Source organism: Amphiura filiformis, chromosome 1, assembly GCF_039555335.1.
Source record: "Amphiura filiformis chromosome 1, Afil_fr2py, whole genome shotgun sequence".
Classification (NCBI taxonomy): Eukaryota; Metazoa; Echinodermata; class Ophiuroidea; order Amphilepidida; family Amphiuridae; genus Amphiura; species Amphiura filiformis.
The window spans coordinates 74535400-74548019 of NC_092628.1; the positions used below are offsets into that span (position 1 = coordinate 74535400).

The 12620-nt window shown below is 37.6% G+C and overlaps 1 long non-coding RNA gene across 1 annotated transcript; it reads left to right on the plus strand.

Moving 5' to 3' along the window:
* Nucleotides 1–2318: 2318 nt before the first annotated feature.
* LOC140166935 (uncharacterized) lies at nt 2319–5693 on the plus strand. Its single transcript, XR_011860908.1, has 3 exons — nt 2319–2415; nt 4370–4450; nt 5602–5693. It is a non-coding gene; the product is annotated as an uncharacterized lncRNA (long non-coding RNA).
* The last annotated feature ends 6927 nt before the right edge of the window (nt 5694–12620 follow it).

Here is a 12620-nt window from a genome sequence, read left to right on the forward strand (position 1 = left end):
CTCAAGTGTGGAAAACCCCTCTGGCTTCGAGGGGCTTCGCCCCCTCGACCCCCCACCGGGGCGTTGACCCTAGACCCCACCAGGGGCCCTTAAGCGGGCCCCTGGACCCCCGGCCGCAACAGGCGAGAGCTTCGCTCGCTCCGCTTCGCAATTTCATTGCCTTGGGTTTTTTTTCAAAAGCATCAATCACACCCCGGGGGTATAGAATTTAGGTGTCAAACAATCCCGTCGTGATGCTTAATGATCCCAAGTCCCTCCTCGGGATATTTTAAAGTTTTACCACTGATTCCAATATTGTAGCATTATTACCGGAATCAATTAGGAGCCACTATTAAAAGGGCATTTCGTGATCCACAGCCTCATCCCCCCCACTTTTCGCAAAAAAGTTGAGATTTTTATATCACTGGAATACTCTGGCTACATAATGTTTATGTACAAAATATTTCTTGCAGATTAATTCGTTTAGCAAAGATATCGCGAAATTTGAATTTCGTTCTGGTGCACCAGAACGAAATTACAACGTATGGAGCAGTGTAATCAGTAATACACGTAATCATGCATAACTCGCAAACGCAAAATCGGAATCAACTGAAATTTTGGGAATATGCTTTTTTCGTGGATATGTACTGAAAAATGTCATAAAAATAGGATGCTAGGATCACGAAATACTCCTTTAATAGCCTATACTAAATCACATATTCACCATACACAGACTGTAAAATATTTATTCATTGGGTGGCATTGTCAATACTACGTCTTAGTTACTGTTTTTGTATAATATTAATTCGACAAATTCGTCTTGTTTTTGGAATTAGTCAAATTCTAATGCTTTCCATTTCAAGCGAAGCCCTGTTTACATGCGAAGTCATTGTCAGTGCAAATTTACCGTTGCGCCTGTATACCCAAATACAATTATCAAGTTTTCAGAACCCTAGTTAACAGAATTGATTTCGCGCTTTATTTTTATCCAAGGTCATTTTTAATTCATGTGTAATGTTTTACATAGCAAAAGTTATACAGGTAATACGTCTCCAATGAAATGAAAATTAAAACCTGCAAAAATAGTAACTTGGAAATACACTTTCACTGACTTTGTTTACGCTAGTCAGCTAAAGTTGAAAGACAATGGTTAGTGATCCGTCGCGTCCGGTTCCAAGGAATTCAAATATTGCATCCGATTCTCCAGGTGTTAAGTGATTCTTGAGATACGGGTCCAATATTATTTTTATTTTTTTCATGCCTTAAGGGGGTACTACACCCTTCGATAAATTTGTGTCTATTTTTGCATTTTTCTCAAAAACTAATAACACAGTGGTAACAAAAGTTATGTATATTATAGGGGCAAAGGAATCCAATTACTACACTGGAATTTCAGTGACCCAAGACAAGCGGTTCGTTATTTATGATAAGAAATAAGGTACCGCTAGGATGTACCTCATTTCCGATCATATATACTGAACCGTTTGTCTTGAATCACTGAAATTTCAGTGAAGTAATTGGATTCCTTGCCCCAATAATATACATAACTTTTGTTACCAGTGTGTTATTATTTTTTAAAAAAAAAAAAAAAATAGTCACAAATTTACCACAGGAGTGTAGTATCCCCTTAACTCAAAAACATTGTTGTATAGGCCTATTACTATAATAGTTGAATTGTAATCTAACAATGAATTGGTTCTAGTGTGTCAGTGACACTGAAGCAGTCACATCTTAACCATGTTAACTCAGGGACCGCAAGTTAAGGCCACGTAGCAGAAACAGATTGCCCACACCGATTGCTCGATGCCACTGCAATAGCTGCCATGTGTATCTGTCATGTGTAGATGAGTAAAATATACTTTGTGTAAAATGTCAAATGATCACAGGGCAGCTATTGCACTTACCCACTTCTGTCACTGAGCAGTATATCGGACACAACTCTAAACTCAAGTCCTCATAAAATGTTATTTGTGTGAAGCTACACTTCTCAACTATCCATGCGAATGAACTTAAAATATCCCAATGTAAAAAATAAATAGATATATGAATAAATTTGTATTTTGTTTTCCAAGCACGTAGTCATATTTGCACTTTTATTTCATGATTCGCTACATGAATTATTCAAACTCTGCCAGAAATTTACCAAACCGTGGAATCGCCGAACTTCACATATCAATGAACACGGTGAATATCCATTAATGAAACAGAAAGTTTATTTGAAGTTTAACTGTTGGATTTGTGTATAGATGAATAGCTCGTTTCTGGTAAGCGTTGTACTAGGAATAGGAGTACTTGTATTGTAGTTCGATTTATTGTGATGCCTAGTACTTAAGGTATCACACGGACGAAAAGCTTTCATTCGGAGTGATAGGACTAGCAATCGTTGGATCTCCTGGGACTGGAAGTGGATGGAGAAGATAAGCAATGAAAATTGAGGTATGATTAACTTTGCATTGTTATATTATGGCACAGCTCCGTTCACTCGTTAAACGCTACCAATTATTAGTACTCTCTATTTGTATGCGTAGTTACGGTGGAGCCGGACGGTGGAGTCGATCGCGATATATTTTAAAACCAACAGAATTTTGAACCACTAATTTTTGCATTAAAATTAATTTTCTTGGCCAAATGAAAATATTGATTTCTATTATTTATTTTATTATCACACTGCTTTTCAAGTTAGCTCAATCGATAAGGCGTTCGACTGTGGTGCGAGAGGTTGTGGGTTCGAACCCTGGCGGTGCTTAGTACGCTCACGTGGAAAGAAAATTGAGTTAGCTTGAAATTCCCCTGGACAAGGAATTTGTCTCGTTGTAACCCGTACGAAACTCGGGGAGCTGATCCTGGTTGCGATGGTTACTTGTGGAATGTCTAGGGTGTGCGCTCTTGAAGCAGCAAAGTCCCTGATTTGTTGTTTAATGGTTTGTGGAATGTTGTGGGCCGTAGTGGTCAGCGACAACCTGTAAAGTGTGCCGAGGCTTGTGGATCAACGTCTAGGCGTTGTGCCTGTGCGTAGCGCACTATAAATCACTGCGCTTTTTTTTTTCTTCTTTAAATCCTGGTTTAACAAGCGCTTTCAGGCGTGAAATATAGTCTTCTGGTGTAAGATTTTCGATCACTCCTGAACTTGGCCCGTGAGCAATTATAAGTTAAAATCGTAAAGCTACTTTATTTGCTTAGAAACGGCCAGGTCTTTACATTTTACTTCGAGGACTGTTAAATATCCAAAATATCTATTTTTAATAATTTGCCATCAAATTTGTATTATATTGCGAATTTAAAAAAAATCACAATTATTTGATACCAGAATAAGTGCTATCAGTATACCAATTAATTTTTAACATTTGATTTATAAGTCAAGGCTTATTTAGTATCGTACATACCTTCTCTCAAACGTGACCCGCCTACAAAATAACATATTATGTGACCGCACACCACGAGTCAGCCGTAAAGTCGGCCCGGTCAATTTTGTTTTATTTCGTGTTTAGAAAATATATATCATAAGCTTTTTAAATCATTTGATTTCAAACGATATATATTTGTTGAACTCTGCTCCTTCAACAAAATGGTACCTTTTTCGGTTATACATGTATCTCTTTTTCCACATTGCTGGTAATAAATATCAAACAGTCATAATTGGGGGTCATTTCAAATCATTCCCAAGTCAACGAGGTTCAGGAATGTCCTCTCATTGTTAATTGTTGGTTATACATACCTAGACAAAATACAATGCTTTGTAACCCACCACTTAAACAGGATTTAGCCTAAAGCAAACAAAGACTAGAGCTATTTAAGGATTCTATAGAAATAAGTAGAAGCTTATTATCCTCTTCAGCAATAGGATTATTGATTGGTTTAAACGGTGTTTGACTGGCGCTATCGAATAAGATACATGTCGAACCAAATTGACGTACCTATGAATACCACCTTCCTCACGCACATTTTACACTGTAACTCAGAATACAATTTGCCGACTTTACGGCTCATTCGTAGTGTACTGCCACATATTTCTATAAGCTGCTACTATGACTATCAACCGCTAAACTATATATAAATCTTTATTTTTGTTACCTGTGTGTAGTTTGTGACATTTGAACTCTGGGGTCGAGACTACCAAAAGGTACATCTAGGGAACTAACTAACTAACTCGCAGCTTTTCAACTCAGGGCCATGAACATGCTTTAATTTCCAGGAAACGGCCAAAATATTTTTGGCCCTAGGGCCCATAATATTTAACATAATTAAATGGGTTCATGTACCCGTTTCAATGTATAATGTTCAAGTGCTAGTGTACCAAACCAGAATCCTGAAGCTGCTTTATTTATTAAGCGGGCGCCCTTTGTACATATAACATTTACAATATAGGCCTAATTTAATTTGCTTCAAACAGATATAACATCACATATAGCGGAAGGAAATCAAGATGGCTGACGATAACCACTACCAATTTGGAACCCTTGATGGCATGAAGGTAGGAAGAATCTGTAACAGGTTAGACTACTCCGACTATGTACATGTAGTACATATAGCTTCGCTTGCCCAAATTGGTGTGGACCAATATTTTTTGTTTTAGGTTGTGAAAAATAGAAGACTTGTTTATCATTTTCATTTTTCCTCTAATTCCCCCCTTTTTAGGGGAGGGGCACGGTCTGATGAAAGTTGATATGAAGTCAAATTTGGATAATGGCATGAGCTTTTGATCCTAGATGTAATGAAGATGGAAGATATCATGTGAATAAATCTTATCTGAATCTGATTCCTAGCATGGTCTTTATCAAAGGCAGATGGTGATATGATATACCTGACGGAATATGATGATAAAATGAATGAATGAATACCTGACATCATGTGTGATTTTCTCCTTCCAGTGATCACAAAATATTATCAATCTTTCGCTGACATCTGAATATGTGCCATCCTCTTCGATGTCTGCTGTCATCACTCCCAAAAAGATGCAGAACCATGTCAAACCTGACTTGGTAAAGTAGTTGAATGTGCAGTTTCCTGTCACCTAGCACACCCCAGTGGCGTATAGCGTCATAAAAATTCTTTTATTCTTCAGCCATATAAAAGCACATTTTTTTCTTCAAATTGGTGCCCAGAATTGACTCAGGAGCGTGAGAGTTCATAAGGGCAATGTCGGTAACCTCGAGGTCACACCATGTCAGAACGAGGTACCACCAACAGCCATTTTGTTAATTGTAATGAATGGTTCCTGTTCCTGACACAAGTAACTGTCGGACGGTCTGTGGCTAGTATTAAGAATCGGCTCTGACCATGCGCAGATAAAATTATTGACATGCATTCTTATGATGCATGACACCTGTCAATCATAGGATATATGTCATCGTTGGTCAATGTGACTAAATAATGGGAGGAACACATGATATTATTATACGGACTTGGCTTGGACTTGATAAGCATACCGGGAAGGATACTGACCTTTGTCAGTTCAAGTCACAGAGATGAGGTACCACTTGCGACCTTTGTGACCTTTTCCAGTCGCCTATCCCTTTATATTGATCCCTGATTCAATTTATTTAAATAAAGCAGCTTAAGTCAATTATATTAATTCACCTCATATATTTCACAATGAATTGTTATTTTCATTTTTCAACTCAGATTGTGAAAGTAAATGCCTGTAGGTGTGACCTCATTTCGACCGACACCAACATGGCCAAGACCCTGATAGGAAAGATAAAGAAGAGATGGAACATGGACCATCCCAACCTAGTGATCTCACTGACGGGAGGAGCTTGGAACTTTCCTGTTAATAGTCATGTAAAAGAGGTTTTCCGTAAAGGTATCATTGATGCAACAGTAGGTACAAGTAAGTTTAAAATCAACAAAGGCGTGGGACTGGTATATCGATATGCTTGAGCGAACTACATACAACCACTACACTGTTGAATAGCCTTATTGTGATGTTGCGGGAGGTTTAAAAGCCCTGAACAAAATATGATGCGCGCGCATACTGCCAGGCAAAAACAATGGAAATACTGCCAGGCAATGACGTCAGAAGTCAACTCGTCTATACTAGTGTGCATTACATACGTACTTGGTCAATTAACATGCCTTGTCATTGCCCAACAGACTAGTAGTATGGGCCCGTGCTTTTAAAACTCCCGCCACATCACATTAAGGCTATTGAACAGTGTAGTGGTTGCATGAAGTTTGGTCAAGCATATCGATATACCAGTCCCTTGCCTTTGATGATAAACATTGAGGTCAACTCATCTATAATACGAAAGACGGACATGAAGAGCGTGTTTATAGTGAGCCAGATAATCCGGTATTTAGCTTATAGTACTACGAAATCAATTGTTATTGCAGTATAATCTTTCCGTATACACCCACTATAAACACGCTCTAAGTTCCTGCCACTATTATGTATCTCCACTCAATCATGCCTTTGATGGCGCGGCGTTTACGTATGATTTTAAAAAATGCCACCACCGCCATTGAGGGGATAAGGGGTGATTTGTTTCTGTATCGGGTAACACAGCAAAATGTTAGTATTTCCAAGGTAATGCAACATACTAGATGGGTGCTTATTCCCTAGATATTGAATTCTTAGATTTTACTTCCGGTTGTTTTACACAAGGAGCAATAATAGCATTTGAGATTACTTCTGTTAAAATCAGATCACTTTTCAATATTGGCCCCTGTGGAGCCAAAACTTTGCCTGTAACATTTTTGCTTATCACCCAAGAACGGCGTACCAACACCATTACGTAGTAGATAGGTCAAACTATACTCTTTCTTTATTACGAGAATACAAATATCGCTACCTTTTGATCCTGTATCAATTCTTATTATCATACCCACTATTTCTTTTGGGGAATATGTTTTGCGACCTTATAAGGAACCTAAAAAGTTGGTTTGGTGTGGGTTTCGTCCTCTACAGAGGTTTAAACAATTTGCACTAGACTGGCGATTAATGCAAATTGATGATAGAATAGTTGAAGTGGATGATAATTATGAAAAGCCGCTGCCTTTCGGTCAAATTCATTTTTCTTTCCATAACTTCTATCACTTAACAGAGTCGTGGATACTTACAAGTGGGACCAACGAGGGCGCAGCTAAATACTGCGCTGAAGGTTTAAGTCAGGCAAAAATAGTCAATGAAGCTATGAAGCAGAATAGCACACATGTGGAAGTGATTGGCATTACATCGTGGAACACACTTCACCCCGATGAAAAGAAACGAATTCGAAGTGAATCGGGGATTATAGAGGTAAGATCTCTTTTTCAGAATGAATATACTGTGATTATCGTAAATTGCTGTTAATAATCATGATAATATAGGCCAATCAAATTAAGGAAACCAAGGCTTAACCCACCACTAATTGCAAAAGAAACCGCCATTTATTTCAGAAAAGTAGAAAATATCAAAAGTTCCCAAAAATCCCAGTAGTGGAACAGTGCCTAATTTGCATAAATCCAAAATGACCGCTTATGCAGGGGGTGAAATTTCAAAGTTGGTCAAATCTTGTTTAAAACCATATCAATGTCTTACTCTCATCATACGGATTCAGAAAAATTATAGTTTCACCAGTCTCCGACATACAGTTCTTAATTGAGTTATAGGCAAAAAGATCAAAGGTCAATTTGTGGTGTACACATACAATGGATATGTGCTCCAATTTTAATCCAACTGGCCTCAAATTGTTCCTTTAACAAAATAAATCAAAATGATAAACGTTGCATTGTTTTGGATTTTTTGTTACATAGGTAACATCACAAAATATGTCAAGGTCAACAGGGCTGAATGGAATACGATCTTCTTTGCCATGTTACCAGGGTAACAAACCACCTAAGATATGGCAAACTATTCTTTTTTAAATGTTTCTGCAAGCGGAGCAATATGAAACCATTTTGATTAAAATTAGAGCATTTTTTGTCCCCTTGTGGAATCCAAATTTTGACATTTTTCCCCCATAACGCCAGAAATGTATATCGGAGATAGGTCAAACTATACTTTTTCTGAATCCTTATGACGAAAGGAATACATTGGTATGGTTTTTTAACAACAATTGACCAAATTTGAAATTTCACCCCTTCATAAGCGGCCATTTTGGATTTAATCAGGCACTGTTCCGCTACTTGGGCTTTTGGGGACTTGTAATAATATACTTTTCTGAAATGAATGGTGGTTAAATGGTTTCTGTTGCAATTAGTGGTGGGTGATTCCTTAATTTGATTGCCCTAATATGCAAACCTATAGACCTCCCTATCAGGGCCAAATTTACCATTGGGCCAGATTGGCCCAAATTTGCTCTTTGCATGGTCCTTTTCAGCCCGAAAACACCATGTTTTGGACACAAATATGCGGGTAAAATGGCAAATTTGCTTACTGGCCCTTAAAGGGGCAATGAGAGATATCGCGCACAGAATGCCCTCAATTTCGGTCAAACTAGCTCAAAGTCTGGTTATGTACGCAATGTTTGTACATATACAAATCATAATCTGAAATAGTTAAGCAAAATTCGGCGTCTTTCTGGTAAAATTTCATGATTTTCGAATAAAAGTCCGGATCTGGACATAAATTCCCGAAGACTTTAGGTTAACGCGTGCATTGCATCATGGGATTGACTGAGCCATAACATTTACGTTACGTCATGTACCGGTACGTTGTTGATGTTGGCAGATGATGGGCCGGTGAGTGTGCATGCGATACACCCAGGACGCCAATATGTAATTATTCGTTTCTTTAGCTTCAGAAGCTTTCAGAGGTCAGTTTGCTTCAGTTTAGTCATCTTCAGGAACCAACTGAAGATGGAAAACTTTACATTTAAACCTTTGCGTATGATGACGACGTGTACTGTGTTCAGTGCATCGACGACAGCACTGCACTTCTTAGTTCTTCTCTATGCATTTGCTCGTCACATGATGCAGTCATGTCTACAGTAGAATTCATCTCGACCTTTCCAGGACTTAACCCCATTAAAAGCTATTAAACCAAGATGACACTCATTGAAACAGCTCAACTGATTAAATCGGATCTTCTCTGGTTGTGCACAAGTGTCTGTTTTCATGTGCGATATCGCAATAAAGCTGGTATTATAGCTTCAGTTGGGTAACCGATTATAAAGGAAACGAAAGGAAACAATGGTATGTGTACCTTTGTTCACGAAATGAGACAATGGTCTGCTTTTTGTAAACCAGCATTCTTGAAAATGAGCAACATAATGATTGTTGACTTAACACGGTTTGGAAATAATTTCTTCATATTTTTGGTGTTATCTGTCGTTTACATATCCTTCCTAAAACACAAAAGTGCGACCCTCTCCAAACACCTAAATTAGCTAAAAATTTAGGACATGTTACAAAACTATATTGTCTAGAATTTTAGAAGAGTACTTTTAATATTGGCCGGTTATTTTTCACACAGCGACGTTAACTAGGCAATGTACTATTACCTATAACATTAACTAAAACACCAAAGTACGAATATTTCCAAACATCTAAATTAGCTAAAATTTAGGACATGTTAAAAACTATATTTTCTAGAACTTTAGAAGAGTACTTTTAATATTGGCCGGTTATTTTTCACACAGCGACGTTAACTAGTCATATCCCCATACTTTTAACGTAGGGCTATTTGTAGAGGTCACGCGTCAATGGGAAAGAGCACTGTGTATTGTGTATAGGAAAACGGACAGTAACTGCAGTATGAGAAGCCTGTTCAGCAACTGGATGCATGTTCAATATGCATTGCAATTTCATGATTTGCAACATGGACTATCTTATGTATGTATGTATGTAGCCGATCCTGTGTAAGTGAAGGACGTGTTAGTCTAGTATACAAGATTCTGAATAAGACCATGATGAGACTGATGGTGAAGTACATCAAGTAGACTAAACCAGTCAGTGCTAACTACATGTAGTTAGTAGTAGTAGTGATCAAAGCATTACTTACACATGCTGGGCAAATAGGAGCAAATGGCATGAATGGGGTGCAAATGTACATGATATAAAATAACATGAAAAGAGGGGAACAGCATGGAAATTCAACGGGAGCATTCAAGAATGATTTACTCAAGAACTCTAGCTTCCATGGCATGGGACGGCGATAGACTGGAAATGACTTGATGGCAGCAGCCAGCAGGGAATCATTTCAAGAAGAAATGCCATCACATGATGGATATGTCTTTTCTTTCTTTCTTTCTTTGAGTTTAATGGCGCCTTCAGCTACTATGGCTATTTGCGCCAGTTACATAATCTCCAGCATCCAGTACCTTTGTTCGATCCTATTCAATACCATGAATTCTTTCTCTGCTTCACTGCACGTTGTCTATGCTATGCTGAACATGTACGGATACTTTTGCTCTATTTCCTCTCGCATGCTTGTGCGTAAATTTCCTTTCAAAAACCAAACGGTGTCTTCTCAGAGCCACGCTAGGCCGAATCAGCTGAAGAAGTGGCTATACCGTGGCCAAAACTAAACATGGTCCTCCGAATACGCCGAAATCTTCGCTTCCACGCCTGTTTCCCCATTGCCCAAGTTAGCGTTACCCATCCGACACCACGTGGAGGTTTGGGTTGGGTTGCCCGCGAGCAATCACTGTGCAAGCTCTGCGGGCCTTGCCGGACGATATGTCTTTTTTTGCGATGTAGTCTAATGTGACACCTGAAATGAGACCTTTGACTGACATTCAAGTTGATGAAATGTCATCGTATTGTTGTAGTAAATGGTGTTCATTAAGGTGACTACACCCACTGATACATTTTGTGACTAATTTTGCATTTTTCTCAAAAAATAGCTGTGCATTGGTAACAAAAGTTATGTATAAGGGCAAGGATTCCTTGCCCCTATAATATACATGTACATAGCTTTTGTTACCAGTGTGTTATTATTTTTTGAGAAAAATGCAAAAATAGTCACAAATTTATCAAGGGGTGTAGTACCACCTTAAGCCAGGGATTTTCAGGTAATTAAATAGGGTAACCAAAATTTAAAAAAAAATCTTTTATTTTCTGTTTCAGAAGGTCTCTGGACCTAGAGCTATTTTTTATAAATGCCAGGATCATTCATGGTTGACTTACAAAAAAAAAGTGTTCATGTTTTTAATAATTATGCAAATTGATAATTTGTATTCATGTTATACTATATTAATGATTTCAAAATACATTGAATTTTATCCATATTGAAATCATTAATATAGTACCGGTATAACATGAACACAAATAATCACTTTGCATAAAAAAAACACAATTTTTAATTTTTTTTGTAAATCAACCATGAATGATCCCAGCATTTAGCTCTAGGTCCAGGGACACACTCCGATACCAAAAAAACAATTTTTTGTTGAAATTTCGGGTACCTGGGCAGGGAATTTCCTGCCCGGGTAATGTAATCTTGGGCGGTCACCCGTGAGCAGTGTTCATAAAGTTTAAAATTATGGAAAGTTTATAATTTATTGTAAATCGTTGTAAAGGTGGTCACTGTTGGTCAACTATGGCGATGTTGCAGATTCCTAAAGGCATGTTTATTTGATGCTGTAATGATGCAGGATAATCTAGGAGGAGCATTGTAAGTGCCGGCTGAAAAAACATTAGGTCAGGTTCCGGGAGGGGGCTCTGAAAGTTGTGATCTTTTTTGTATAAAAACATACTGGCTTTCTTTTTTACATTCACAGTGTATGTAATGTGTATGGGTCGTTCATAATCCCATTGAAAATCTACAGTGGTAGGGTATTCTAAAATAAATCCAACATGCTATAAATTGTGGGAAATTTAGCTTGCTTCCCAGGAAATTAACATTTTTTTCAAGCCCTGATGCAAAATAAAAATTTTAAAACCTCCTGCAGATCCCCTGTCAAAATAAGGTTTTTAGGCCTTAGTACTAAAATGTTGGCCAATTTTGATAAGAAAACTGTGTCGAAATGTTGAGGAGACCATCATGCATCAAATAAGCTGAAGCCGTAATAAATGTGAAACATCCAGGCTGTTTTTTGATGCCTGTAAATAGCCTACCGTATTACTATTGTAAACTATTTTCACCACATCAGGTTATTTTACAAAAATGTGCCCACATTCCACCCATTCCATGAAATCTGGATACTGGTAGTCTCACATACAGGTAGCAACGATCATCATGATACAATGTAGACCTACATTTTCCCCAACTTGTTTCTTGGAGTTTTGGCAGGATAAATTTTTGTCATTATTGGATTACACAGTTGGCGTGGTTCTTTGGTCACAAATTCTGTACAGAAGTGAGCCCTCTATAAAATAATTTGGAATCCCTTCTTGTTTTGTTTTACTTGGCCTTATTGTTTGTAATTATTTGACATATTGAACATTATATATGATGTGATCAAGCAAAATCAGTCTGAAGTCGGAAATATTGATTTTCAGCCAAACAAAGACGATAATTTCTTTTGTTGCATGTTGTTTTTGAAACACTTCAACATCTTTGGAAATAGGTGTTCAATTTTCAGTTTTTTGCATGAAAAGCATTGCAAATGCTTTTCATGCAAAAAACTGAAAATTGAATATGCCTGACTTCATACTGATTTTGCTTGATCACTCCACATCACATATTGGAAACTATTATTAAAAAAACAATGAAGCACAAGAAATTAAAAGAAGTTATTTCATAAACAAAAACAAGTTCAGTTGATGTACTGTGAACA